General features: G+C 36.5%; 1 protein-coding gene across 2 annotated transcripts in view; it reads left to right on the forward strand.

Moving 5' to 3' along the window:
- FHIT (fragile histidine triad) overlaps positions 1–21076 on the forward strand; it is a 648955-nt gene that overhangs the window by 164046 nt on the left and 463833 nt on the right. The gene's annotated exons all lie outside the window — the stretch shown is intronic.

A 21076-nucleotide genomic window follows, 5' to 3' on the forward strand; every position in this document is an offset into this window, starting at 1 on the left:
TTCTTAAATCATGATTTCAGAAAAATGAGGGAAGTTGAAGAAATCCACTTCCTTTAGGGCAAAATTTGTAGCCCAAGTTACAAAATACTGGTAATCTCTTTAATACAGGATCCTCAACCTGAATAATTTGATTTGTTTAAAAAAAATGAAATATGATCAGAATATTTCAGAAGCATGGCAAGGGCTTCCTGCTAGTCTTTGGTTTGGTACTTGATGTTGATACAATTTTGAACAAACAGTGTATATCTTCTTTGTCTCCCTTTCTCCTGTTTCTAAAGGCGGGGTGGTAGTATTTTTTTTTTTTCTTTCCAAACAGTAAGCTTATAATCAAGATAGAAAGCCTCCTGGCTCAAGAGTTTAGAATAACAGAAATTCTTTGTCACGTAGGTAAATTCTGATTCTTTTAGAGAATCTCAAGTCTGAGAATGAATCGCTGCTAAGGAGTCAATTCCCTTCCTTTCCTTGGAACCTAATTTAGCTACCTCAGTGGAAACCATTTATCTCTGAGCAGCTGATTTTGCACTTTGGTCCACAGTCAGAAGAGCATGGACTTGTGCTTTGTGGCAACCTTGAGTCAACTTGTACCTCCTTATTTCTAGCAGTTAAATTTCATTAAAAGACAGACAAATTATATTGAATAGCTTGCTAAAATTACTGTCCAATATAGCAGTTGGACTTGCAAGTTATTATATACGAGAGAGAGCTGTGTTTACTGTTTAAGTAATGGCAATTTTAAAATAAATTGACTATTCGTGTTCTTGATTACAGCTTCTTGCATTAGGCAGCGTCAAGCTATTTGTGTCTCAGGTGTTGTCTTATAAAATACATACTTTCAGGGAATGTTTTACGGTAGTCACCAATTGACCGTGACCCCACAAGATTACAGAATAAGAATCGTCCAGTTTTAAAATAAGTAACTTTTTCAGCTCAGTAAGTTTGATGTGGATGTCTGAGCAGCTAAGTGCTTTAAAGCAGCTGTCCATGACTAAAGAATTCTGATTTAACTTGCTTCTTTCTAATCAGTCATACACAAAAACATGCAGCAAAGGAAGCAAACGGGAAGAACTGGAAGTTCGCGCAGAATTGCAGGAGTTTGATCTCGTTGGTAGAACAGAGATGTAGTGGGGTAGTCTCCTGGATGGAGTGCTGGAATGTATGGATGCAGGATGAACAGACTGGGAAGGTGGGGGCGGGGGGAGTGCGTCCTACAGAGGGAGAGGAGTGGTCTGAATGGATGGAGCTCTGCTTTGAAATAGGTGATGAGCCAGCTGAGAGCTTGTTGGGTAAAGATCATTCAGTAAAATGATCATCAGTAAAAATCTTTCTCCTTTATAGTGTTTTAATTTGAATACTAGGAACTGCAAATACTTGGCGTCACTAATTGTTTTTAAAGAACCTTTTGTCTCAGCCCCTTTGAGACTAGGGAGCTTTAAAGGGAGTATATCGATATATTATGAAGTATTTGCATATAATATTGAGCAACCTGCATACTAGAATTTAGAAGACTAATGTAAGGTATTCCTTCCCCTGCCTTGATATTACTAAATAACAGGGGAAAAAAGAATAAAATCATAGAGATGTAAAAAAGCAGATTCACTTATAAGAAGGAGAGATGGCAATAGATAAACTAGAATAATTGTGCTCCTTAAAAACTATTTTTTGTTGTATGTTAAAGGAGGCAAGTAAGGCTGTGGAGTGAAAATTGAAAGAGGAGTGAATGAATAAATAACTTCATAGAAGTCCAGATTCCTCTTTGGAATCCTGTTATCTTGACTTGAGAGGGGATGTACTGGGGGCTTGTATGTGAGATGTGCTTTGCCCAGATTAGAAAGCTGTCCTATAAGACTAATATTCTTCTTAGAGGCCTGGTGGATGGCACCTCAGAGATAATAGCTAAATATGTGTTTTTTTCTAAATTTTGGCCGACGTTTTTAACCTCGTGCACAAAAGAACTAGTGTCATTCTGTCCCTTGGTAGAAAGGATATTTGACGTATGTGAGGTCACACTGCATAGCAGAATTAATTTTTTAATGCTTATTAGCATAAGCAGGAAAGGTGTTTTCTACATTGCAGATATGTAGACTTGTAAAATGCGGATTATGTCAACCAACATGGCAGTATTTTTCAATATATAGACAGAATGGGTGGGAAAATGTATGCAATGCAAGTAACAGGTCTGGATTTCAGAAACTTCACCTTTAACAGTGGTATTGAAAAATAGCACACTGGTTGACGGACAGGAAAGAACAAATTATTATTATATCAGTGTAAAGGTCTAGATGTATCAAATCCTGAGACATAAGTTGCTAAAAGAGATCAAGGAGCTACACTGTCCTGGTTTCAGCTGGGATAGAGTTAATTTCCTTCCCAGTAGCTGGTACAGGGCTGTGTTTTGGATTTAGGAGGAGAACAATGTTGATAACACACCGATGTTGTAGGTGTTGCTAAGCAATGCTTATACTAAGTCAAGGACTTTTTAATTTCCCATGCCCTACCGACTGAGAAGGCTGGAGGTGCACAAGAAGCTGGGAGGGGGCACAGCCAAACTGGCCAAAGGGACATTCCATCCCATGGGACGTCATGCTCAGTACATAAACTGGGGAAAGCTGGCCGGGGGGGCCGCTGCTCGGGGACTGGCTGGGCATCGGTCGGTGGGTGGTGAGCAATTGCACTGTGCATCACTTGCTTTGTATATTCTTTTTATTATTATTATTATTATTATTTTCCCTTCCTTTTCTGTCCTATTAAACTGACCTTATCTCAACCCATGAATTTTACTTTTTTTTTTTCCCCGCTTCTCTCCCCCATCCCACTGGGGAGGAATGAGCAAATGGCTGTGTGGTGTTTAGCTGCCTGCCGGGTTAAACCACAACATACATGTATGTTTCTCTAGTTAGTACAGAAGATGAGAAGAAGATAAAGTGGTGGGGGGGGTTTTTTTTTTTCCCGGGTCCATGTTTTTTGTTCCAAGATCAGTGGTTCTATAAGGAACAGAAAGTGGCAAATGTGCAGCAGTAACACTGGGAATTCCTCTCTTCCTCTGTGAGCAAAGGACACCATTTCTGCAGGGAGATTCTTCCCCTTTTGAGGCATCCAGAGGGCTAATTGGCACCAAAAATAAGTTTTGCCTGATTAGAAAAGATCGCAGGGTTGAGAAAGTCTACTGCGTCAGTTTTCTAGGCACTGGAATAAGCTGGTTTTGATTGCTTAATGCTTTGATTTTTTGGCCAGATATAAAAAAAAAAAAAAAAAAAAAAATAAAAATGAAGAGTAAACCTCCTGTGTGCTCCTATGAGCCGAATGTAATTTTCAGAAGTGTTCAGCATCCAATAATTCTCATTATTGTTCATATAGGTCTCTTTCAAGAAAACATGGAAGATAATCTGTAGTCTGGAATACAGCAAGCTGGAAATAAAATAGATTTTTAGCATGTTCTTTAGTAGTGAGATACACTTGCTTTATCAAAATAAACGAAATAGAAGAATAGATAGAGGCATGGCTAATGTTTAAAAGAAATCACAGGCCTGCCTGATAACAAAGAGCTGTTCAAGAGCAGTTCATCCTTGGGAAACAATTACCTCTGTCATCCAGCCAAGGTCGGTGGCACATTCCGTTAATAGCTACATCAAAGACAGAAGCATAAATTAAGGGAATACCATAACTCCAAGTCAGTTTGGGCAGAAAATGAAAAAATGCAGTTTGTAGGGTCTCCCTTAGCCTTTTCAGTTTTTCCATAAGGTTTTGTGGTCTTTTTGTGGTAATTTTCATTGATAATAATTCTCTCCCAAATTGCTTCCAGAAGACCCCAGGAAAACCAAATCTCGGTTGTGTTCTGGTAATGCCAAGATGCTGTAGCCAGTAGACAAAGGTCTGATTTTTGTGCACACAGGCGGTATGCTGGTAAACCTGGAGGTAATCCTACTGAAATGAATCTGACTACTAATAGTTGTCACCAAGTAATAGAGGAAATCTCTGTCCTCAAAAGCAGAACATTTCCCGTGCTGGAAGCATGTGCGTATGCACGTGCCCTGGCAGCTGGACTCAACAACTAGTGCTGTCACAGCCAGTATTTATACATACATGAAAGTAGTAATTTTATTTGTGTCTTAAAGACAAACATTTTAAAAGTTAAAATATAAACTTGAAGGATTTAAATGATCCCTTCTCTTTTTGTGCCCCACTGCCTCAACAGTCAACCAGAAACCCTTACCACTGCTTTTCTTGCAGCTTAATTTATAGGTTACAAGTAATTCTTCTTAATAGCTTTTGCTTTGAAGTCTAACTTTTGAACTTTAATATACGCTACAATACTAGATTGTTACATTGGCAAACAATTGGCTGAGACAAGGTAATATGATTTTAAAGCTGTTTGCTCTTGCCTACTTTAAAAAAGAAAAATAGCAACAGAAAACATGACTAAAATAGGCCTGAATGATCTTAGGCAAGGTGATACTGTTACCACATGAGAAACCTTGTTTCACGTCACACGGGACTATGGGGAACGCTCTTTCTGTCTGTAGCCTTTTTAGGAAAATAAACTATTATGTTGACTGATGTTTTGTGTTTCCTTCCACTTGTCTGTGTGTATTCCCCTTGTCTATCTGTTGTATCTGTTCAGATTGGAGACGGCCTGGGGCAGAGATCATGCTGCTTTTTCTGTGTGGATGTAATGTAGTGACTCTAGGGACCTGTTCAAGTATTTAATGTTTAATCACACAATACAGGCAGGGGCTTCTTCCTAGGTATAGACCCTTCCATTTTATGTAGCATGACTTGTGGGGAGTAAAGTTTTAGGTTTATTTTCTGTTTCCTTTGAATTTACAGATAGGTGTTTTTTAGAAGTTTCATGAACTTTATGAAGTAAAATGAGGTTTTATTTATTCTTTAAGTTACAGTGGATGTGATATAGGGATAGGAAGGAAATGTGGCTACGTTAATCAAAGCCGTCAGCTCCTGTTACAGGAGCACTCTTTGTATCAATTTTTAAAGTGTTTAATAAAACATAGGGACTGTTTCTCCTCTTTCTAGTCTGTAGTCATTGAACTGCACTGAAGTCAAGGAAGGTACTTTTCATGTACACCACAGTAATGAGAAGAGAACAATAGATTCTCTTCTGCTGATGGTTTCAGCCTCTGGTAAGCAGTTTCTATTCCTAGGTTGAAAAAGAAATCAGCAGTAGGTAATGGTCTCTGTTTAAATCTCTTGATGCACCATTGGCAGCTTTTCCTGGCTAGCTCTAGGGCACTGGTTATCTTCGATATGAATTTTGGGTCAAGTTCTATGTAAATTTATTTCTGTAAATCAGATACAGCTCTAATTCAATTTGCTTGTTTAAAGACTGAGAGGATAATTTAGTCTTTTGGTTTTATTACATATTCTCATCTTGTAATTCCGTACATGTGTATTAAAAATAAGTGAGATTGCTTGATTTTGCATGAGGCTAGGAAATGCAGTGCCATCCTTTCAAACCTCTGAAGTTTATGTTGTGTACTAAATGCGTAAGTAGTTCTGCTGAGTTTCCAAGATGCAATCCTTCCTGATGTAGACTTTGGCAACTGCGTAATTAAGACAGCCACAGAGCGCAGCACTTCAGCTTGGGAAACAAGCAAGAATATCGTACTGAATGGAAATCGTGAGGGTGCACCGTGGCCAACTCAGGCTATCTGACTACAGTAACTACACAGGGGAAGGAACTCTGCAGTTCTCATGGATGAAAAATAAAACTTGTTTCACTGTGCTTCTATAGGAGATGATGTTGAGTACAGGCACCTCTAAAAATTAGTGCTGACAACTATGCAGGAAGAAATAGAAAAGTGTTTACAAGAAACATTTTAAAACTAATTAGAATGGAAAGCAGTTTCTAGGTCTGACACAGAAAAGTGGTCTGCTGAACTTTTTTTTTTCTCCTTTTCCCATTTATCAAAGAGATTTTTCATCATATTGCACATCTGCAGCCTTCAGAACAAATTTTGGCAAGAGTACTCAGCGTCACCATGAGAAAGAGCCTTAGATATTTCCCCAGGATAGAAAAAAGCCAACCCCTATCAATTCCCATTTCTCAGACAGAATGATGCCTTTAACACTCTGTAATGAAAGTTTTTTATATGTGAGAGGGATTACCAACATCAGCCTGTATTGTTCTTTGATGTGCCCCAAAAATATTACAGCAGAAGGTATTGAAGAATAAATTGTGGGAACCGAGTAGCCCCACCAGCACAGTTTGTCTCTTTGCCCTTAACCAATTTGTGTCAGGGTGAATTCACTCCTTCACTGGGCTTATTGAGTTTCCCTAAGCTTTTCTCTGTGTGTTTTGTTGGGTTTTTTTTTTAGTTTCATATGTTAATCTCACGTATGTTGGTGACTTCTTGTTTTGCATTCATTATCATCATTATTTCATAATTTACGGGGAAGAAGTAAACCAGTAACAATCTTGTGTCAGACTTCTCCATACAGTGGAAGCAAACCTTCTCAATCCTTTAGATGCAAAGGGATGATTTCCATGGAGGTTGTGTTTGAGTGTCACTGAACTGGTAATCATGTGAAAACCACCAGGTCAAAATCTTTAGGTATCAGCTGTTGCCAGTCTCCAGAGAGTATTTGCTATGACTTGTGGTTAGATCAGGTGTAAGAAAGCCAAGAAGTGCATGCATCTTAGTGCACATCATTCCCCTACCCACAGAATTATATTAAAAAAATTAAAAAAGCCATGTATTTTGAGTGTTGCTGTAGTTAGTCTGCATTCCCCACATATTGGAGTGAATATACAGAACAATAATTTCCCTGATTTTTCTCAAAAAAAATCTTGAAATACAGAAAAATCAATATGAATTATGTATATTTCTATTATAGAAAATTAGTTCACACATGACCTAGAAAAACACATAAGCAGGGACTGAAAGATAAATATCTGCATAAATGATACCATGAATGGGGAATGGATACATTTGAGGATTAGCCTCAAATGCAGTTCTGGATCCAGAGCTCAGGTCTGATATGCTTACATTGGAAAATTTGAATAATTAGAAATTTATCCTCTCCCTTAGAGAACATTGTACCTATCTAATTTTTAGTAATGTGGAAATATAAATTAAACAGAGCTCACTCTTTAGCTTTTCTTACTGTTTTTTGTTCTTGCTTTGTGATAGATAAGATCAAGATTTAAGCCTTGCCTAAAGGGCTGCTAATCCGTTTACTCTTGGTCTCTATACCTGTTTCCAAGAGGCCAGAATACTGTCTCTAAGGCTGATAGGTTTCTGCGTTGTCCTTTTCTTTGCTTTTCAATCCCTAAAGAGCACAGGGCCTCCTGCTAAGACAGTTCTTTTTATACTCTATCCTGTAGTAAAAAATAAGCTGCATTTTAATAAGACTTCTGTTTTTAAACAAATGAAGATGTGCCCTGAGCAGAGCTATTTATACAACAGTGTAATCATTAAAATGGTTCTCTTCAGGCAAAGTGAGATATTTTAAATAAGGTGCTTTCCTATTCAAAATTCTGGATTATTAGAGTGGGAGGCTAATAAAGTTCAATTTTAAATTGTAAAGGAGTGTGGGGTTTGTGTGTGTGTGTGTGTTAGGAGTCACTAGTCTTTGCTATTTTGCCTACTAAATGTGGGCAATCCATTTTTCTGGCTCTCAGGAGACCTGCCTCACTCTTACTTTTCACTGAAGTGGTGTTTGGTGTTGGCCAAATCATCTCTCACTCTTGGGCCTCTGCTTATGAATCCATCTCTTCAGCTTGTTGATTAGATGACAAATTCTTTTTTTTTTTTCAGTATTTATGCTGCAGCTGCTGCCCAGCATTCCTGATTTGTCTAGGATCTTAGTTTTGCTGTAACACTGAGAAATGACTTTTTTGACTCCACATCCTAATGAAAGGAGCATAAAGAAAGCAGGATCCACATAGTGTTCTGCTGGAGATGGCTCTCTGGACCAGAGGAATGTTTAATCTTCCCTCAAAAACTGAAGGCTGGATGTGAGTGGGTAGGTGACAATAGAGGCATGTAGACAGTAAGAAAAAAAATGTAGTCTACTAAGTGCTGGTTTCTTGCAAGAGATTTAGTAATGGTACTTCTGGTCCCCCTTTTAAGGGGTTTGGAGCCCGTAAGCTTGTATGTTATTGCTAATCACTGCTGGCTGAAGATACTGACAGTTTTCTGGACTGGTGGTATAACTGCTGTGTCTTATTCCAAAGATGGCTACATTTCCAGAATCAAGGAAAATATTCCTATGTAAATAACCTGTAAATTGGGTTTTACAGTTTGTCAAGGAAGTTGAGTTATTTGGAGGTAATAGTCTCTGTTCAAATATGCCTTTCTTGTTGCAAGAGTTCCTATCAGGTGAAATGTAACTGGGCTCTGTGTGTAGGCTAGTTTTCTTATATTGATTTTCCTTTTATACTTTTTGGACTTATCTTGGAATGCATCGGCTTACAGGTCTGTAAGAATTGCATCCACCTTTCATCCTAACCAGAGGTAGGATGTGGTTAGTATGTGCTAGCATACCCTTGTAGTAAGGTTTTTTCCAGAGTAACTTTCTCTTGAGATTCCTGGAGACCTTTATTAGACTTTTGATGGGCTTTGCACCAGCTCTGTAGGATGTGGATATGCATTTCAGAAGTTGGCAGGAACACACTTTTATTCTTTTATTGTTTTTCTTTTTTTCCACAGAATCATACAGCCATTGCTGTAATGGAATATAAGCGAGCATGCTTTGATCTACATTAAAGATCCAAAAAACACTGCATTTTTCTGTTGGTTCTGAGTTGGCATGTCCTTTCCTAAAATTTTCAAAGGTTTTCTGTTTAGAATAGTGCTGATAGTTTAGATGGCATTGAAATTGGTCAGAAGCTTCAACACATGTTTGAGTGTTGTCTGGAATAGGAATGGCTTTTTTTTTTTTTTTTAAGGAAAAAAAGTGCGTAAGTGCATTTCTGAATCAATCTCCAAACTCGAGAAACATCACTTTCTTCTGCCTAGAGAGACGCTGTGACATATGGTGGTGGCAGTGGCAGCTGAATCTTTGTGAAAATTTAGAACTATGTTGTATGAATTTTGTTGGGAATCTAATCTTGAAAAAGACCACTGGAGGTGAAAGGCCGCTGCTCCACATGCTGGTTTATACAACTCTCCAAGGATTAATTAATTTTTTGGGTACTGGTGATGAGCAGTTGTACCTAGTGGTAATTTGGTAGCTGGTAAGTTGATGAAATTCCAGACAATACAGATGTTTAACCATCTGCCTTGTTTGTTTTCACTTGAATATGTTTTGCCCAGTTCAAACTAAATAATTTTGGAAGAAGAGACTGAAGAGAGGAAAAAGCCAAATGTTTGTTTACTTATTTACAAAACAAAATATTGTACTTAGTTTTAAGTATTGTTTACACTTTAATCAGCTTTTTAAATTTAGTTTTATACCTGATTGCAAATAAAGACATATATATGATTAGTGACAACCAGCCTTCCAACAGCCATCCTAAACCCTTTAAGTTATATTTTGAAAGTAAATGTAAATCACTATTTTTCTGCTTGTGGTGGCAGACTTTTTTGGCACTGAGAAAAGAGGCAGCATACCAAGATTTTAAAAAGGTACAAAGGTAATGTTGATTAATGTGGGTTATTATGTAAGTACTGGACTAGCATTCATAACAGAATCAAAGGTGTAACAGAAATCAAACTTGCATTTAATTTTAATTACAGATTACCTCATTTACTCAGTCCCCTACTACACCTGTCTGCTCAATGACCATTATTGTGACACTAAAAGCACCAAAATATTGGTGAACCTGCTATGTACAGCAGTAAGATTGCTTAAAGGAACTATTTCCTCGTTTAGAGAGGCAGGCACCAGAGTGGTCACCTTAGTCTGGCTTCGACAGTCACTGGACAGAGCCATACAACTTCCCCAAATTAATCCATAGTTGAATTAGATCTTTCAGAAGAACATCTTATCTTGATTTGTTAAAAATTACTCTTGATAGAAAATCACTGCTTTTGGTAATTTATTCAAATAATAAATTATCCTTAAGAGAAATACACCGAACAAAACATGCACTTAATTTCTAATCTGATCTTTTTAATAGTTACCATTTTCCATCAATAGAAGCTTTTATACCTTCGTGTTTCTAGATTGTGAAGATTTGTGTGGCTTGCAGCTGCTTTTGCACTCAAGACACTCCTCAAGCTTCCCTTCAATAAGCGAGATAGATGGAGTTCTGTGCCCTTTTGCAAAGTATGTTTACTAATTGATTTGTTGTGTTTGTCTCGCTTGAATATTCTCCAATATAGCCACCTGATTTAAAAAATTATAAATTCTTGAATGAGGCCCTGTTCCAGCTGTGGCTGTAGCAGTGTCAAATACAGTAAATAGTTTAACATCCGTTTGTGGGCTTGGGATTTCCCTGTGTGCACATCCAGTGATGATGTGAAACCTTTGCTGCAAGGTCTGTGAGATTAATTCCGATGACTTTAGGTCTCTTCTAAACTGCTGATTCTCAGTGTAGTTTCTTGATATGCAAATATGACAACATACTTTTTGTTAAACTTGATGTTTAGCACAGCCTCTGCTCTTCTTTCTCAGCTTTCCCAGTCAACCCATTTTCTTGCTTAGCATTGGTGGCCTACTGTATTTTAAAGCATTCTTCAGTCTATTATGCACAAGCCTTATCTGTAATGATTTAAATTTTGTTTTAAATACCAGTAAAGATGTTAGTATGGGGTTAAATGCCAAATTCTGCCGTGTTTGGCTAAAACCAGATGATTGTTATTTACAGTTATTTATTGATGTCTATTAATGATTTAAAAAAAGAAATACATTTTGTATATTTCATGTTAACTTTACATAATTCCAGTTTCTTAATGAAAATGTCATGGGCTGCGAAGTTGTTTTGTGGAAATGTGTATCATTTTGAAGATGCAGCCTTTTTTATCAGTCAAGCTTTCAAACACATTAAAAAAAAAAAAAAAAAGCTAGATTCCAGATAGCTAACTTTATTTCCCATAAATCTATCTCGAATGGCATTAGTTTTAATTTATTTTAATTGCTTATTAGTAAAGTTGCGTATCAACCATTTGAGTATTTTGTCATTAGCTGATTTCAGGCTAACAAGAATATAATTACCTGACTTGCCCAATTTGTGGATTTTGTTTTTGCTTGCTTGTTCTTAAAAGCTTAGCCATGTAATCTTTTTCTGACACTCTTGATGCTGCTTGGCTAGCTGTCTCAAAATTCTGGGATGCAAGTTATCCAGATCTTTTTCATTTCAGCAACTGTTGATTAATTTTATCTCCCTAATTATTGTAATAGAAAGCACCTCACCCTGCAACTGCATCATCTAGCTTTTTCCTGAAGACTAATACTTGGTGAATACTTTTGGGTTTTTCTGTATTCTTATTTCTATTAATACTTCTAACACAAACCATGCAGATATACAGCACACTTATAAATTCTGTGTTCTTAATGAAATCTTCCTTAGTGTCCTAAACTCTGCTGGCTATTCCTTTTTCTACATTTTTCTTTTTTCCTTGGTCAGTTACGCAATTTCTTAGTCCTGACTCATATGTATTGCTGGGATCGGCTTTACATTCTTCTATTCATTATGTATCTTTCACTACTCATCTAACCCAATATACAGCACACTTATAAATTCTGTGTTCTTAATGAAATCTTCCTTAGTGTCCTAAACTCTGCTGGCTATTCCTTTTTCTACATTTTTCTTTTTTCCTTGGTCAGTTACGCAATTTCTTAGTCCTGACTCATATGTATTGCTGGGATCGGCTTTACATTCTTCTATTCATTATGTATCTTTCACTACTCATCTAACCCAAGTTAGTTGTTTGGTTTTTTTAAATTAATCTGACCTAATTTCTGCTTGAGTTATGACTTTCTGTGAGCTTGCAACATGTTCTTAAACAGTGCCTGACACTTGTTCTCAACTGACTTTTATAATGAACAATTCACACTGTTTTATTATTCAGGTTTACATAATTGCTTAGTTTATTGAATGTTTACTTAGTTTGCTGTCACTTTTTTTTGTTCTCTTGCATTGTGGATAGTTTTGTTTTGTACATCTGAATCTTAACTTTACTTACAATTTTGGGGAAGGGGTAAGCAAAGGCAAGATGATGATGTTTTCTAAATGGTCTTCCAAGAACTGTGCCATCATATTCCTTTCTTTTCTTCAGTCTAGGATTGGTAGATCAATCCATTTCTTTGACTAGAGCTTGTCACATTCGCTTCCATTTCTTAGTAACTTTTGGAACAGAAATGTGCACAAATATATGCAAATGAAAAGTACTGTTAAAAGTTGGGCTGCATTTGAGATGTTGGTATTGCCAGGTGCTAGAAGATCATAGAATCTCATGGATCATCTCATGGATGTGGAAACAGTATGTGTTCAGTGGAGCTGGTGTGGATGCTGAAGGGCTCAGTTTCATGTTCGTAGTTTAGAAACAATCATAAGAAAGCTCCTATAACACTTGTTCTTGAGGACAGACCTTCCAATGCTTAGAGAAAATATTTGTGTATATTTCATAGAAAAAAGCAGATTTTATTGGCCAGGGAAATTAGTCTGGAATAGTCTAGCTTATTTCTGCTATAAAGTATGCATTTGATTTTGATATATGAATGGAGTTTGGTTTGGAGGTGTATAGTTTAAGGAAAGTATTAATAATTTGTCCTAAGCATTTTTGACACTATAAATAAATCTAGAAATTTATTTATAATTTGTGAGAAGACATGTCTGTTTGATAAAGTATTCAAGTGCTCTGATTTGGAATAGAGATTTTGAGGTAGAAGTTGACAGACAGATTTAATACTGAACCAATACCATCCATAGACTGTGAGTTTGAGTGTAAGCTTGATAAGCACGATCATTGTGAGATTCTTCTTCCTCACTTGAATAATTGCCTGTGAAGAAACTGTTCCTGGGTCTTCTTGGTACAAAAGGACATTTGAGGATACTAAGTTTTTGTTTTAGAGCATTTTTTTTTTCTCCCCAACTGATACTTACGAACGCAAAAATTCTGCTTTGGTTTGGTCTTGCTGCTCTTGTACATGAACATTTTCTGCTATAAAACTAATGTAAAATGTGCTAGCTGTTAACAGTGAAAGAGTATACATACTGCTGAAAGTTAATCAGATGACATAGAAAATTAACTAGTATCATCTTAGGGTTACTTCTGATTGCAGAAATCGCTCTCTGCCCTGAAAAGGTGGTTCAAATAAATCGTGCAAATAGACAATGAGTTAATGGAATAAATTAGAAAGGGAATAGTAGTAGATGCCTTTTATCCATCAGAGGAATGTTAGAGAGCTGTATATACCACTTAAGAATTAAATTTTCCAGTTTCCATGTTATTTCATATTATCATTTTGATATACTCATGTTGAAAGAATAGGATGAATCTTGAGTATGTGTTCTTGAATGGAATAGGTATATCTACTTATAATCCTCTTTTTATTCCTCTTCAAGTTTGGGGAACTTTGTTATTAAAATCAGTTAAATCTGGGTCAAATACTAGTCTCATGTCTGGGAGGTCCATACCATTGACCGCAGAAATAGGCAAATAGGCTATAAATTCTTTCAAATAGTGAAATAAATTATGGACAATTTACCTAGTTTAACTTTATGTAAGTGAAGTGGCACTGCACGATAGCAGAGACTAGATCGACAATATTAATGTGATAAGTAGGATTTCTGAGAACATATCTTAAGTCGATTCTAGTGTGATGGAAATTTTTTCCTTCCTGTTGAAAAGGCTTTGGATTTTGCCTTTAGTAAATTAAACCAAAATAAGCTGAGAAATTAATTTAAAAATGTTGATTCAGAAATAATTAGGTATGGCAACACTTATATCTAATGCATACAAGAATTGTATGTAAATACATATATCACTTAGGCTTACCTGGTTATTTACATATTATATGCACTACAGTATAATAGCTTTAAATGCAAACTGCTGCTGAGGTTTGATTGCTGATTTGAGATAATACTTCACTTGTGTTTGGAAAATAAATTCCTCTGGGGAAATCAATATTTGTCATGTCAGATTCCATACCTTTGTTTGTTGGGGGACAGGGTTGCCTCTGGGGAAGAGCTGATCGTTCATATGCTACTGTATTAGCAAGATCTATTTGTGGAATAAAGGATTGCTCAGTCCAGATTCATCTATCATCCTGCTCTCTTCTGTCTTTTCCCTGGACACCCTGCACCAGGGTGGGTAAATTCTGCATTCTGAACTTGAGAAAGTAATAGCTCTGGCTCCTGCTGCCTTGGCTTGTTTCCTACGTACCCAATAAATGTTTGACTGTGTAAGTTGGTGTTCAATAGGGATAGGGCATACCAGTGTATGGGAAAGATAAAGGGGATTGTAACTAGCTGGAGAAACATGCTTTACTGAGGTTTTTCTCCAACACAACTAATGACAATGTATGCAATAGAACTGCCTTTTTTTCCTGGTGTTGTCAAGTGGGTATAGGCACATATATGTGTGCACCAAATGTTAGTAAAATAAATGACATACTAATAATATGCTCTGATTTGTCTTCAGAATTCTCCCATCAAGTACAATGCTCCAAATAATTAATCATACATATATTTCATCTTTAAATAAAAAATGGTTTTGCAAATTTAGTCAGCTCTTCTCTATGGACATGTAGAAATCGGAGAAAAAAATTTGCCCTGCCCAGTAAATAACCTCACTATTCATCTGAGTAGGGTAGGCACAAGCATGGTTTCCTCATTGTGCCTTTCAGAAGGTAAATCTCCTGCAAAATGGGGTCATTGCACTCTGTTTGCGCCCATGCACAGAACAAGTGTTCACCGTGGGGGAATGTGGCTGCTCCCCACACCGCTCTTGAGTTTCAAATCACATTTCAAGAGATGCAATTGTTCAGGGACTTCTTTTGAGATTATATGACTCTCTCATCTGAGATTACTCGTGCCAAATTGCTAATTCCACACAGTAGCTTCTTTATCAGTAATGCAAAGATTCCGAAAGTGTATTTGCCTGCTTTAATAGTGCAAATGTCCAGGGAACAGGTGCAAACTGAGAAGCTGCATCTGAGCAAATCTAGAGATGCCGTATCCTGTGCTGTGTGTTCTGAAGAGATGCATATCAAAGTACTTTGTAAAAGCAATAATTTTGAGTAAAGTATTCAGCTGTAGGAATACAGATTAGTTATTGCTATAGCAACCTGTATACATTCTTCAGTTAAAACAATGAATTACAAAATATCAGTCCTACATCTTAAAGACTAAGGCCCAAAATTCAATTCTTTAAAGTTAACACATAGGTCAGTCACGGCTTGGAACATATGTGCTGCATATAGAACTGGAATATTTTGCTGCATGTTGCTATGTAGCAGTTGAGCTTCACTTTCCATTTAGCTAAATGCATTAAGAGTGTGTTACATGCAAGCAAAACAACAAAAGAAAATCTCCAAGTGTTTTAATCACTTGAAACATTGTATTCAGGAAATGTTCAGTTTTGTGGATTTCTGTGCTTTAACACTGCCATAGCAGTGCGATACTGGAAAGTGAACTGCTATGTTATATCACTCATTCAAGGGCTATTGAACAGGTCAAAGAGGAGCCTATAGAGAGCATGTTGGATTGATAGAGGGTAGAAGCTTTGCTCAACTTGTGCAATGCAAAGTTAATGAGCATATATTAAAATAAGAATCAATTATCAAGATTAATACTAAATAACCTGGATTAACTCAGGTTAGATTGTTAGTGCGATTACTTCAGAGAGCAGAATAATAATAATTAGTTGTTAAAACTTACTGTCAAAGAAAATCTTCCCTTGGAAGTGATCACCTATTAAACTCCATTAATTTATGAAGTTTTAAATTTTTGAAGATTTAACTGATACAGGAGACAGAATGATATATGTCTGGAAATTCTCATGTGTTGATACATACACATGTGTAAAAACATATTGTTTAATCAAATAGCAAAATATGAGCTAGTTTACCTATTTCTACTGCAGAGAAAGGTTTTTCCAATATCATTGTAAGAGGCAAGTTGGGAGAACTTGATTACAGTATGAAAGGAGCTTTCTTCAGTGCACTTGTAAGTACTTCGAGTAAAGGGGACACTTTTGCTTGTGCTAATCATGCAAGGAAGCAGTGGAAAGAGATGGGAAGAGGATGGGAAAAACACAGCCTTCCATGTTTCTAATGATTGTTAGGAAGCCAATCTGAGACAAGATGCCATCTAACAAGTTGACGGAGTAATACTTATCTAACATAAGAGCCTGCTGCCCCATAAGGCTTGTGATGTTTTTGGTGGAAACCCAATGATTTTTTTTTCTTCGGTGCTCATTCATAATCTACCTTTTTTTCTATATTGAAGAACAGGTTTCTGGGATTGGTTGTGGAATGTCCATCCTTGGACATTCAGCCAAAGTCATGGTTGAAATTATCTAGTGTTTGCAACAGTTACACCTTTGTCCCGAGGTTGGAGGTGACACTTGCAGAGATCCCTTCCAGCCAACATTTCTAGATTGCATAGGAGTTCTAATAAAAATAGCTGCTACTTCTCTCTGCACTATGACCTTCTGATCTTCTAATTCTGGGGGGAGAGGGAAATGCACAGTTTATCTGGTTATATTGCTGTTGGAAAAAGAAAATTATTAGCTAACTGAAGGTTGAAGGGAAGGGGTTTGTTTGTTTGTTTTGGCCATGTTGTCATTTTGGTTTTTATGATTAATGATTAAATTCTTTGATTTCATACCAGTTTGACTTTGCAAAAGGCAAATTTCCTGGCAGGTGATAACCCCTGTGTGGGAACTTTTAAAGATTCTACAAGTCATAACCTTGAAATATGTTAAGATCTCCATAGTGCTTTTTTAATTCAGTGTTTGTGTGCTTCTGTATTTGTTGCTGTTTACTGAAATTTGGTTTCTTGGCAATTAAGTACTTCTTCAATAGAGAGGAAAAATGAGAAATCTTTCTATGGATTTTTTTCCCCCTTTTTCCCAAAAGCTCATAAAATGAGAAATGCATGGTCATTTTATTAATTCTTAATTTTATTTAATTATAGGTTAAAAGTGATTAAATTGTAGTGTTTTGTTTTGGTTTTGGGTTGGTTTTTTTTTTTGTAAAAAATGTTAGATCATTTAAAAGACTGATCCAGATCTGGTTTCTGGATAAATTTTTACCATTTCAAGATGCCAGAGCTTAGGTTTCTCAGCTACATTTTCCCTGTCTTCCCATGACCAGATTATATGTGACCCTGTACTTCAGTACATTCTAACAGATTTTAAATAAACCTTTTCTAAATTAGTGAAAGAAAATTAGAAAAGTTCCAGGGAAATCCCTTGCTAGATAGCACATCTGTCAGTGCATTTCAAGCTGGAGTAATTTTCATCAGCTTCCATCAGCAGTTTTGTTCAAAACTCAAATAAAATGTTTGCTAAAGGCAAATACAATTATTTTAGGGCATATCTCAAGCTTTGATCAAGTACCAAATATTTTACTGTTGAAACTGTAAAGTCCCAACTTATATCAACAATGAACTAGTTAAATAAAAAACTAAAAGAAGCATCTGAAATGATGCACAATAGTGTGAAAATCTCTGGAGACATTCTGAAAGCAAAGTGAAATAGAAATGACTACCCTCTCAAGTACTGATAATATGCATAGATGTTTGTCTTCATCACTAGCTGAAAATGTGGCATATCACTATGTAAATTTTATTTTAGTCCTAATTAAATATTTAAAAGGTGTTGGCTTTCTGTTGCCCTTTTGAGAAGATGGAATATTGCAGGTACAACATCTTCTGGCTTCATATTACTATAAAAATTGTTATAAATATGTAAGATCTGTTGACAAAGTATAGCGAATACTGTCAATTTGAACAAAAAAAGTCTTCTAAGTACTCTCTGAAGACAGATATTTTAGCTGGAATATAATAGATTTCACTTATCTTGCTGATACTTAAGACCATTGATAATTTCACACAGATAAAATTAGTTAAAAGAGAGTATTATTTTCTTAAGGTTTTGTACAATTAGTCTCTGGGAAATCTACTGTACTTTTTCAAATGATCAGTAAGTATGTGATCACTTTCAAATGATTTAATATTCAAAAATTTAATTTTAACTTGAATACATTATGCTATTTTAGTACTTGAGTTCTAGGAAACTCCTTGAGCTGAAACTTGCAGGATCTGGTTCTGATCTTCCATCGCTAGGTGTAACTCTTTGCTTTTAATGAGCAACTTACATGTCATCTAAATGAAATCAGGACTGGAAACTGTCCAGCTGCCTGGAGTCTACTGCCTTGGGTCAGATGGCAGGACTGTTTGTTCAGGGCTCTTTCTGTAGGAGCTGTGCTGTCAGAGGGCTGTTGCAATGGGATCCGTTGCCTTGAGAGCACGTATATGCAGTCTGGAGAAGGAAGCGGTTGTCACTGGAAAAGGACTTGCATATAAACCCTCACAAGATCGGCCATCACCCTGCTCCTACAAGGTGCAGAGGGGCTTTTTTTGGAAGAGGAAGAAGGCGCTGGAGAGCATGTTGGGGAGATGCTATTTCTGCTTGATTCCCATGTGCATTTCTAGTTTAATTTCTGTCTGATTTATTTTCACAGGAGCTAGCAAAGGGAACATGTCAGCTGCTGTTATTGTTGAGAGTTAAAATTGAATGCATTTGATAAAAATTGAAAGGACAGTCCCCCGATATATTTTCCCTTCCCAAGTCTCCTATGGTAATACATAGTAAGCGTTAACAGAAGTAGCACTTGGACCATTTCAAGCAATTGAAGAGAAAATTCAGTAGAAGCCCTGCTGAATTTACCAAGCCTAGGCAAGCTTGGTATTTTATTTTTCTAACGGATTTTTTTTAACCATGCTTTGTTCATTATCACTGTGCATGGAAATCAGAGATTCACAATGAGATCATAATTCATTCTTTCTATATAAATGTTACACATACAAACTGCATGGAGAGAACATTATTAAGAATGCAAAAGCAAGCAGTCAAGAGAAGAGGGTGTTAACATTAAGGCTGGCATTGCAACATAAATTCAGCTTCTCTTATGCATATGCATTATGGTGAAGTCTTTAACTATAAGAGCGCCTAATACTTTTCCAGAAGACGTCTTCCTTACTCAGTACACAAGATAGCCCACATACAAACTGCATGGAGAGAACATTATTAAGAATGCAAAAGCAAGCAGTCAAGAGAAGAGGGTGTTAACATTAAGGCTGGCATTGCAACATAAATTCAGCTTCTCTTATGCATATGCATTATGGTGAAGTCTTTAACTATAAGAGCGCCTAATACTTTTCCAGAAGACGTCTTCCTTACTCAGTACACAAGATAGCCGGTACTCAATTAATGAGCATGTTGTTTTATCCTCAGTGTATGATATGTGGCCCTAAGCCTTATTTACAGCGCATCATTCAGACCCTGCTCAGAAGTCGGAATTATTAATTTCCTCATAGGCTTTTCTGTGCTGCTTATCACCACTGTATCCAAGTGCTTCCCAGGTTTTAAATTAAGTTTATCTCCACAAAACCCCAGTGAGGCATGCAGTATTATCTCTATTTTACAGATGGGGAACTGACAGAGATTAAGGTCAGAAAAATTCACCAAATTTGGATGTACATTTTAAGACTTAAGATTGGATTTTTAGAGCACTTCAGATCATATAGTACGTACTGTGTTCAGAAAACACTCGCTACTTCAGCTTCAGGTGTGTTTTTCTTGTGACTAGGTACCTTCCACAGCATCTCAAGTGTGTAAACTGAAAATTTGCATGGCACTATTGATCACTAAGGAAAAGTTTGTGTTTGGTACCTTGTGTAGCATCACACAGGAACTCTGAGCTTTCTCTGAAAGAGGCAAAACTTCAGTGAATCACCTGTAGAGGATAAGAGGCAGTGGGTCCTGTTGAAAACTCTAATATATGATTTTATTCTTAAAGACTGTTTCTTAGTGCTTGCAGATAAATTGGAATTACACAAGCCATCTGAATTCTCATCCTTGTCAATTTGATTGTTTGATTTTGCAACAGAGAGAGATTAATTTGGAATATTGAAATTTGTGATCCAGTTAATTTGGGGCATGAATATTAATTGAGAAACCATATTGCCTAAAAGGTAGTACTATATTTTCTATTATAAATATTAAGATGATCTTTCCAAATATACTTTCATTTATTTTCATAGTATATTCAGATTTCTTTCCTCTGTGAAGACATTCTAAATACCAGAAGATTCATGAGTTAGTCTAGCAAAATACTATTCCTCTGTTTAGGAAAACTTTAATTGGCAATTCATATGTGTTATGTCCACAGTTTGTATAGCAAGTACATTTACATGTACCTGACTTGTATTTTTTCTGTTGGCAGTTTGCTTTAAGCCAGTTCTTTCAGGCTTGCTGGCTGCTAAAAGAGTAGTATAGATAATTCAAGATAACACCTTAGTTCTTCTTAGTCCTTTAAAACCAGCAGTATGGATTTGAACCAAAGCTAAACATAGTGATTTGTGAGTCTTTCTGTTAATTTTGGAGAATTTTAATTTGATTAGATTGACCAAGGAAAAAAGATCTTACTGTATCCTTTTCTGGCAGTTTGTGCTCTCCTAAGTCTATCTGTGCTTTGTTTTCTTATCCAGAAGATGAGTATTTATATATATTTTTCCAAAGCTCTTTGAAATCTTTAGCTGACAATGATTAGAGAAGTGAGATGTTTCTTGTGTTCAGTGTGGCTCTGCCAGTCAGAACAGTGGCTATGTATGTTGTAATTGCCTAGCTAGCTATAGAAGCAGTTTCTTTAAACACCTTTTTAGTGTTAGCCTACGTTTAGCTTGTTAGACTACATTCCTTGTACTGTGCCAAGTGCATAGCTTTTGTGGAACTGGAAGGATACTCTATGTGTAGGAAGCTGGGAGGTTTTGTCCTGGCTATGAAGTGCACTTGCTTAAACCAATAAATCTTTTATAATAACAAGAGAAAATTAATTTTTTCAGTAGTTTCAGTCAAGGTCTCTTTTGTTGTCCTGGTTTTGGCAGGGATAGAGTTAATTTCCTTCTTAGTAGCTGGTACAGGGCTGTGTTTTGGATTTAGGA

Source organism: Aptenodytes forsteri, unplaced genomic scaffold, assembly GCF_000699145.1.
Source record: "Aptenodytes forsteri isolate BGI_AS27 unplaced genomic scaffold, ASM69914v1 Scaffold53, whole genome shotgun sequence".
In the NCBI taxonomy this organism is placed as follows: Eukaryota; Metazoa; Chordata; class Aves; order Sphenisciformes; family Spheniscidae; genus Aptenodytes; species Aptenodytes forsteri.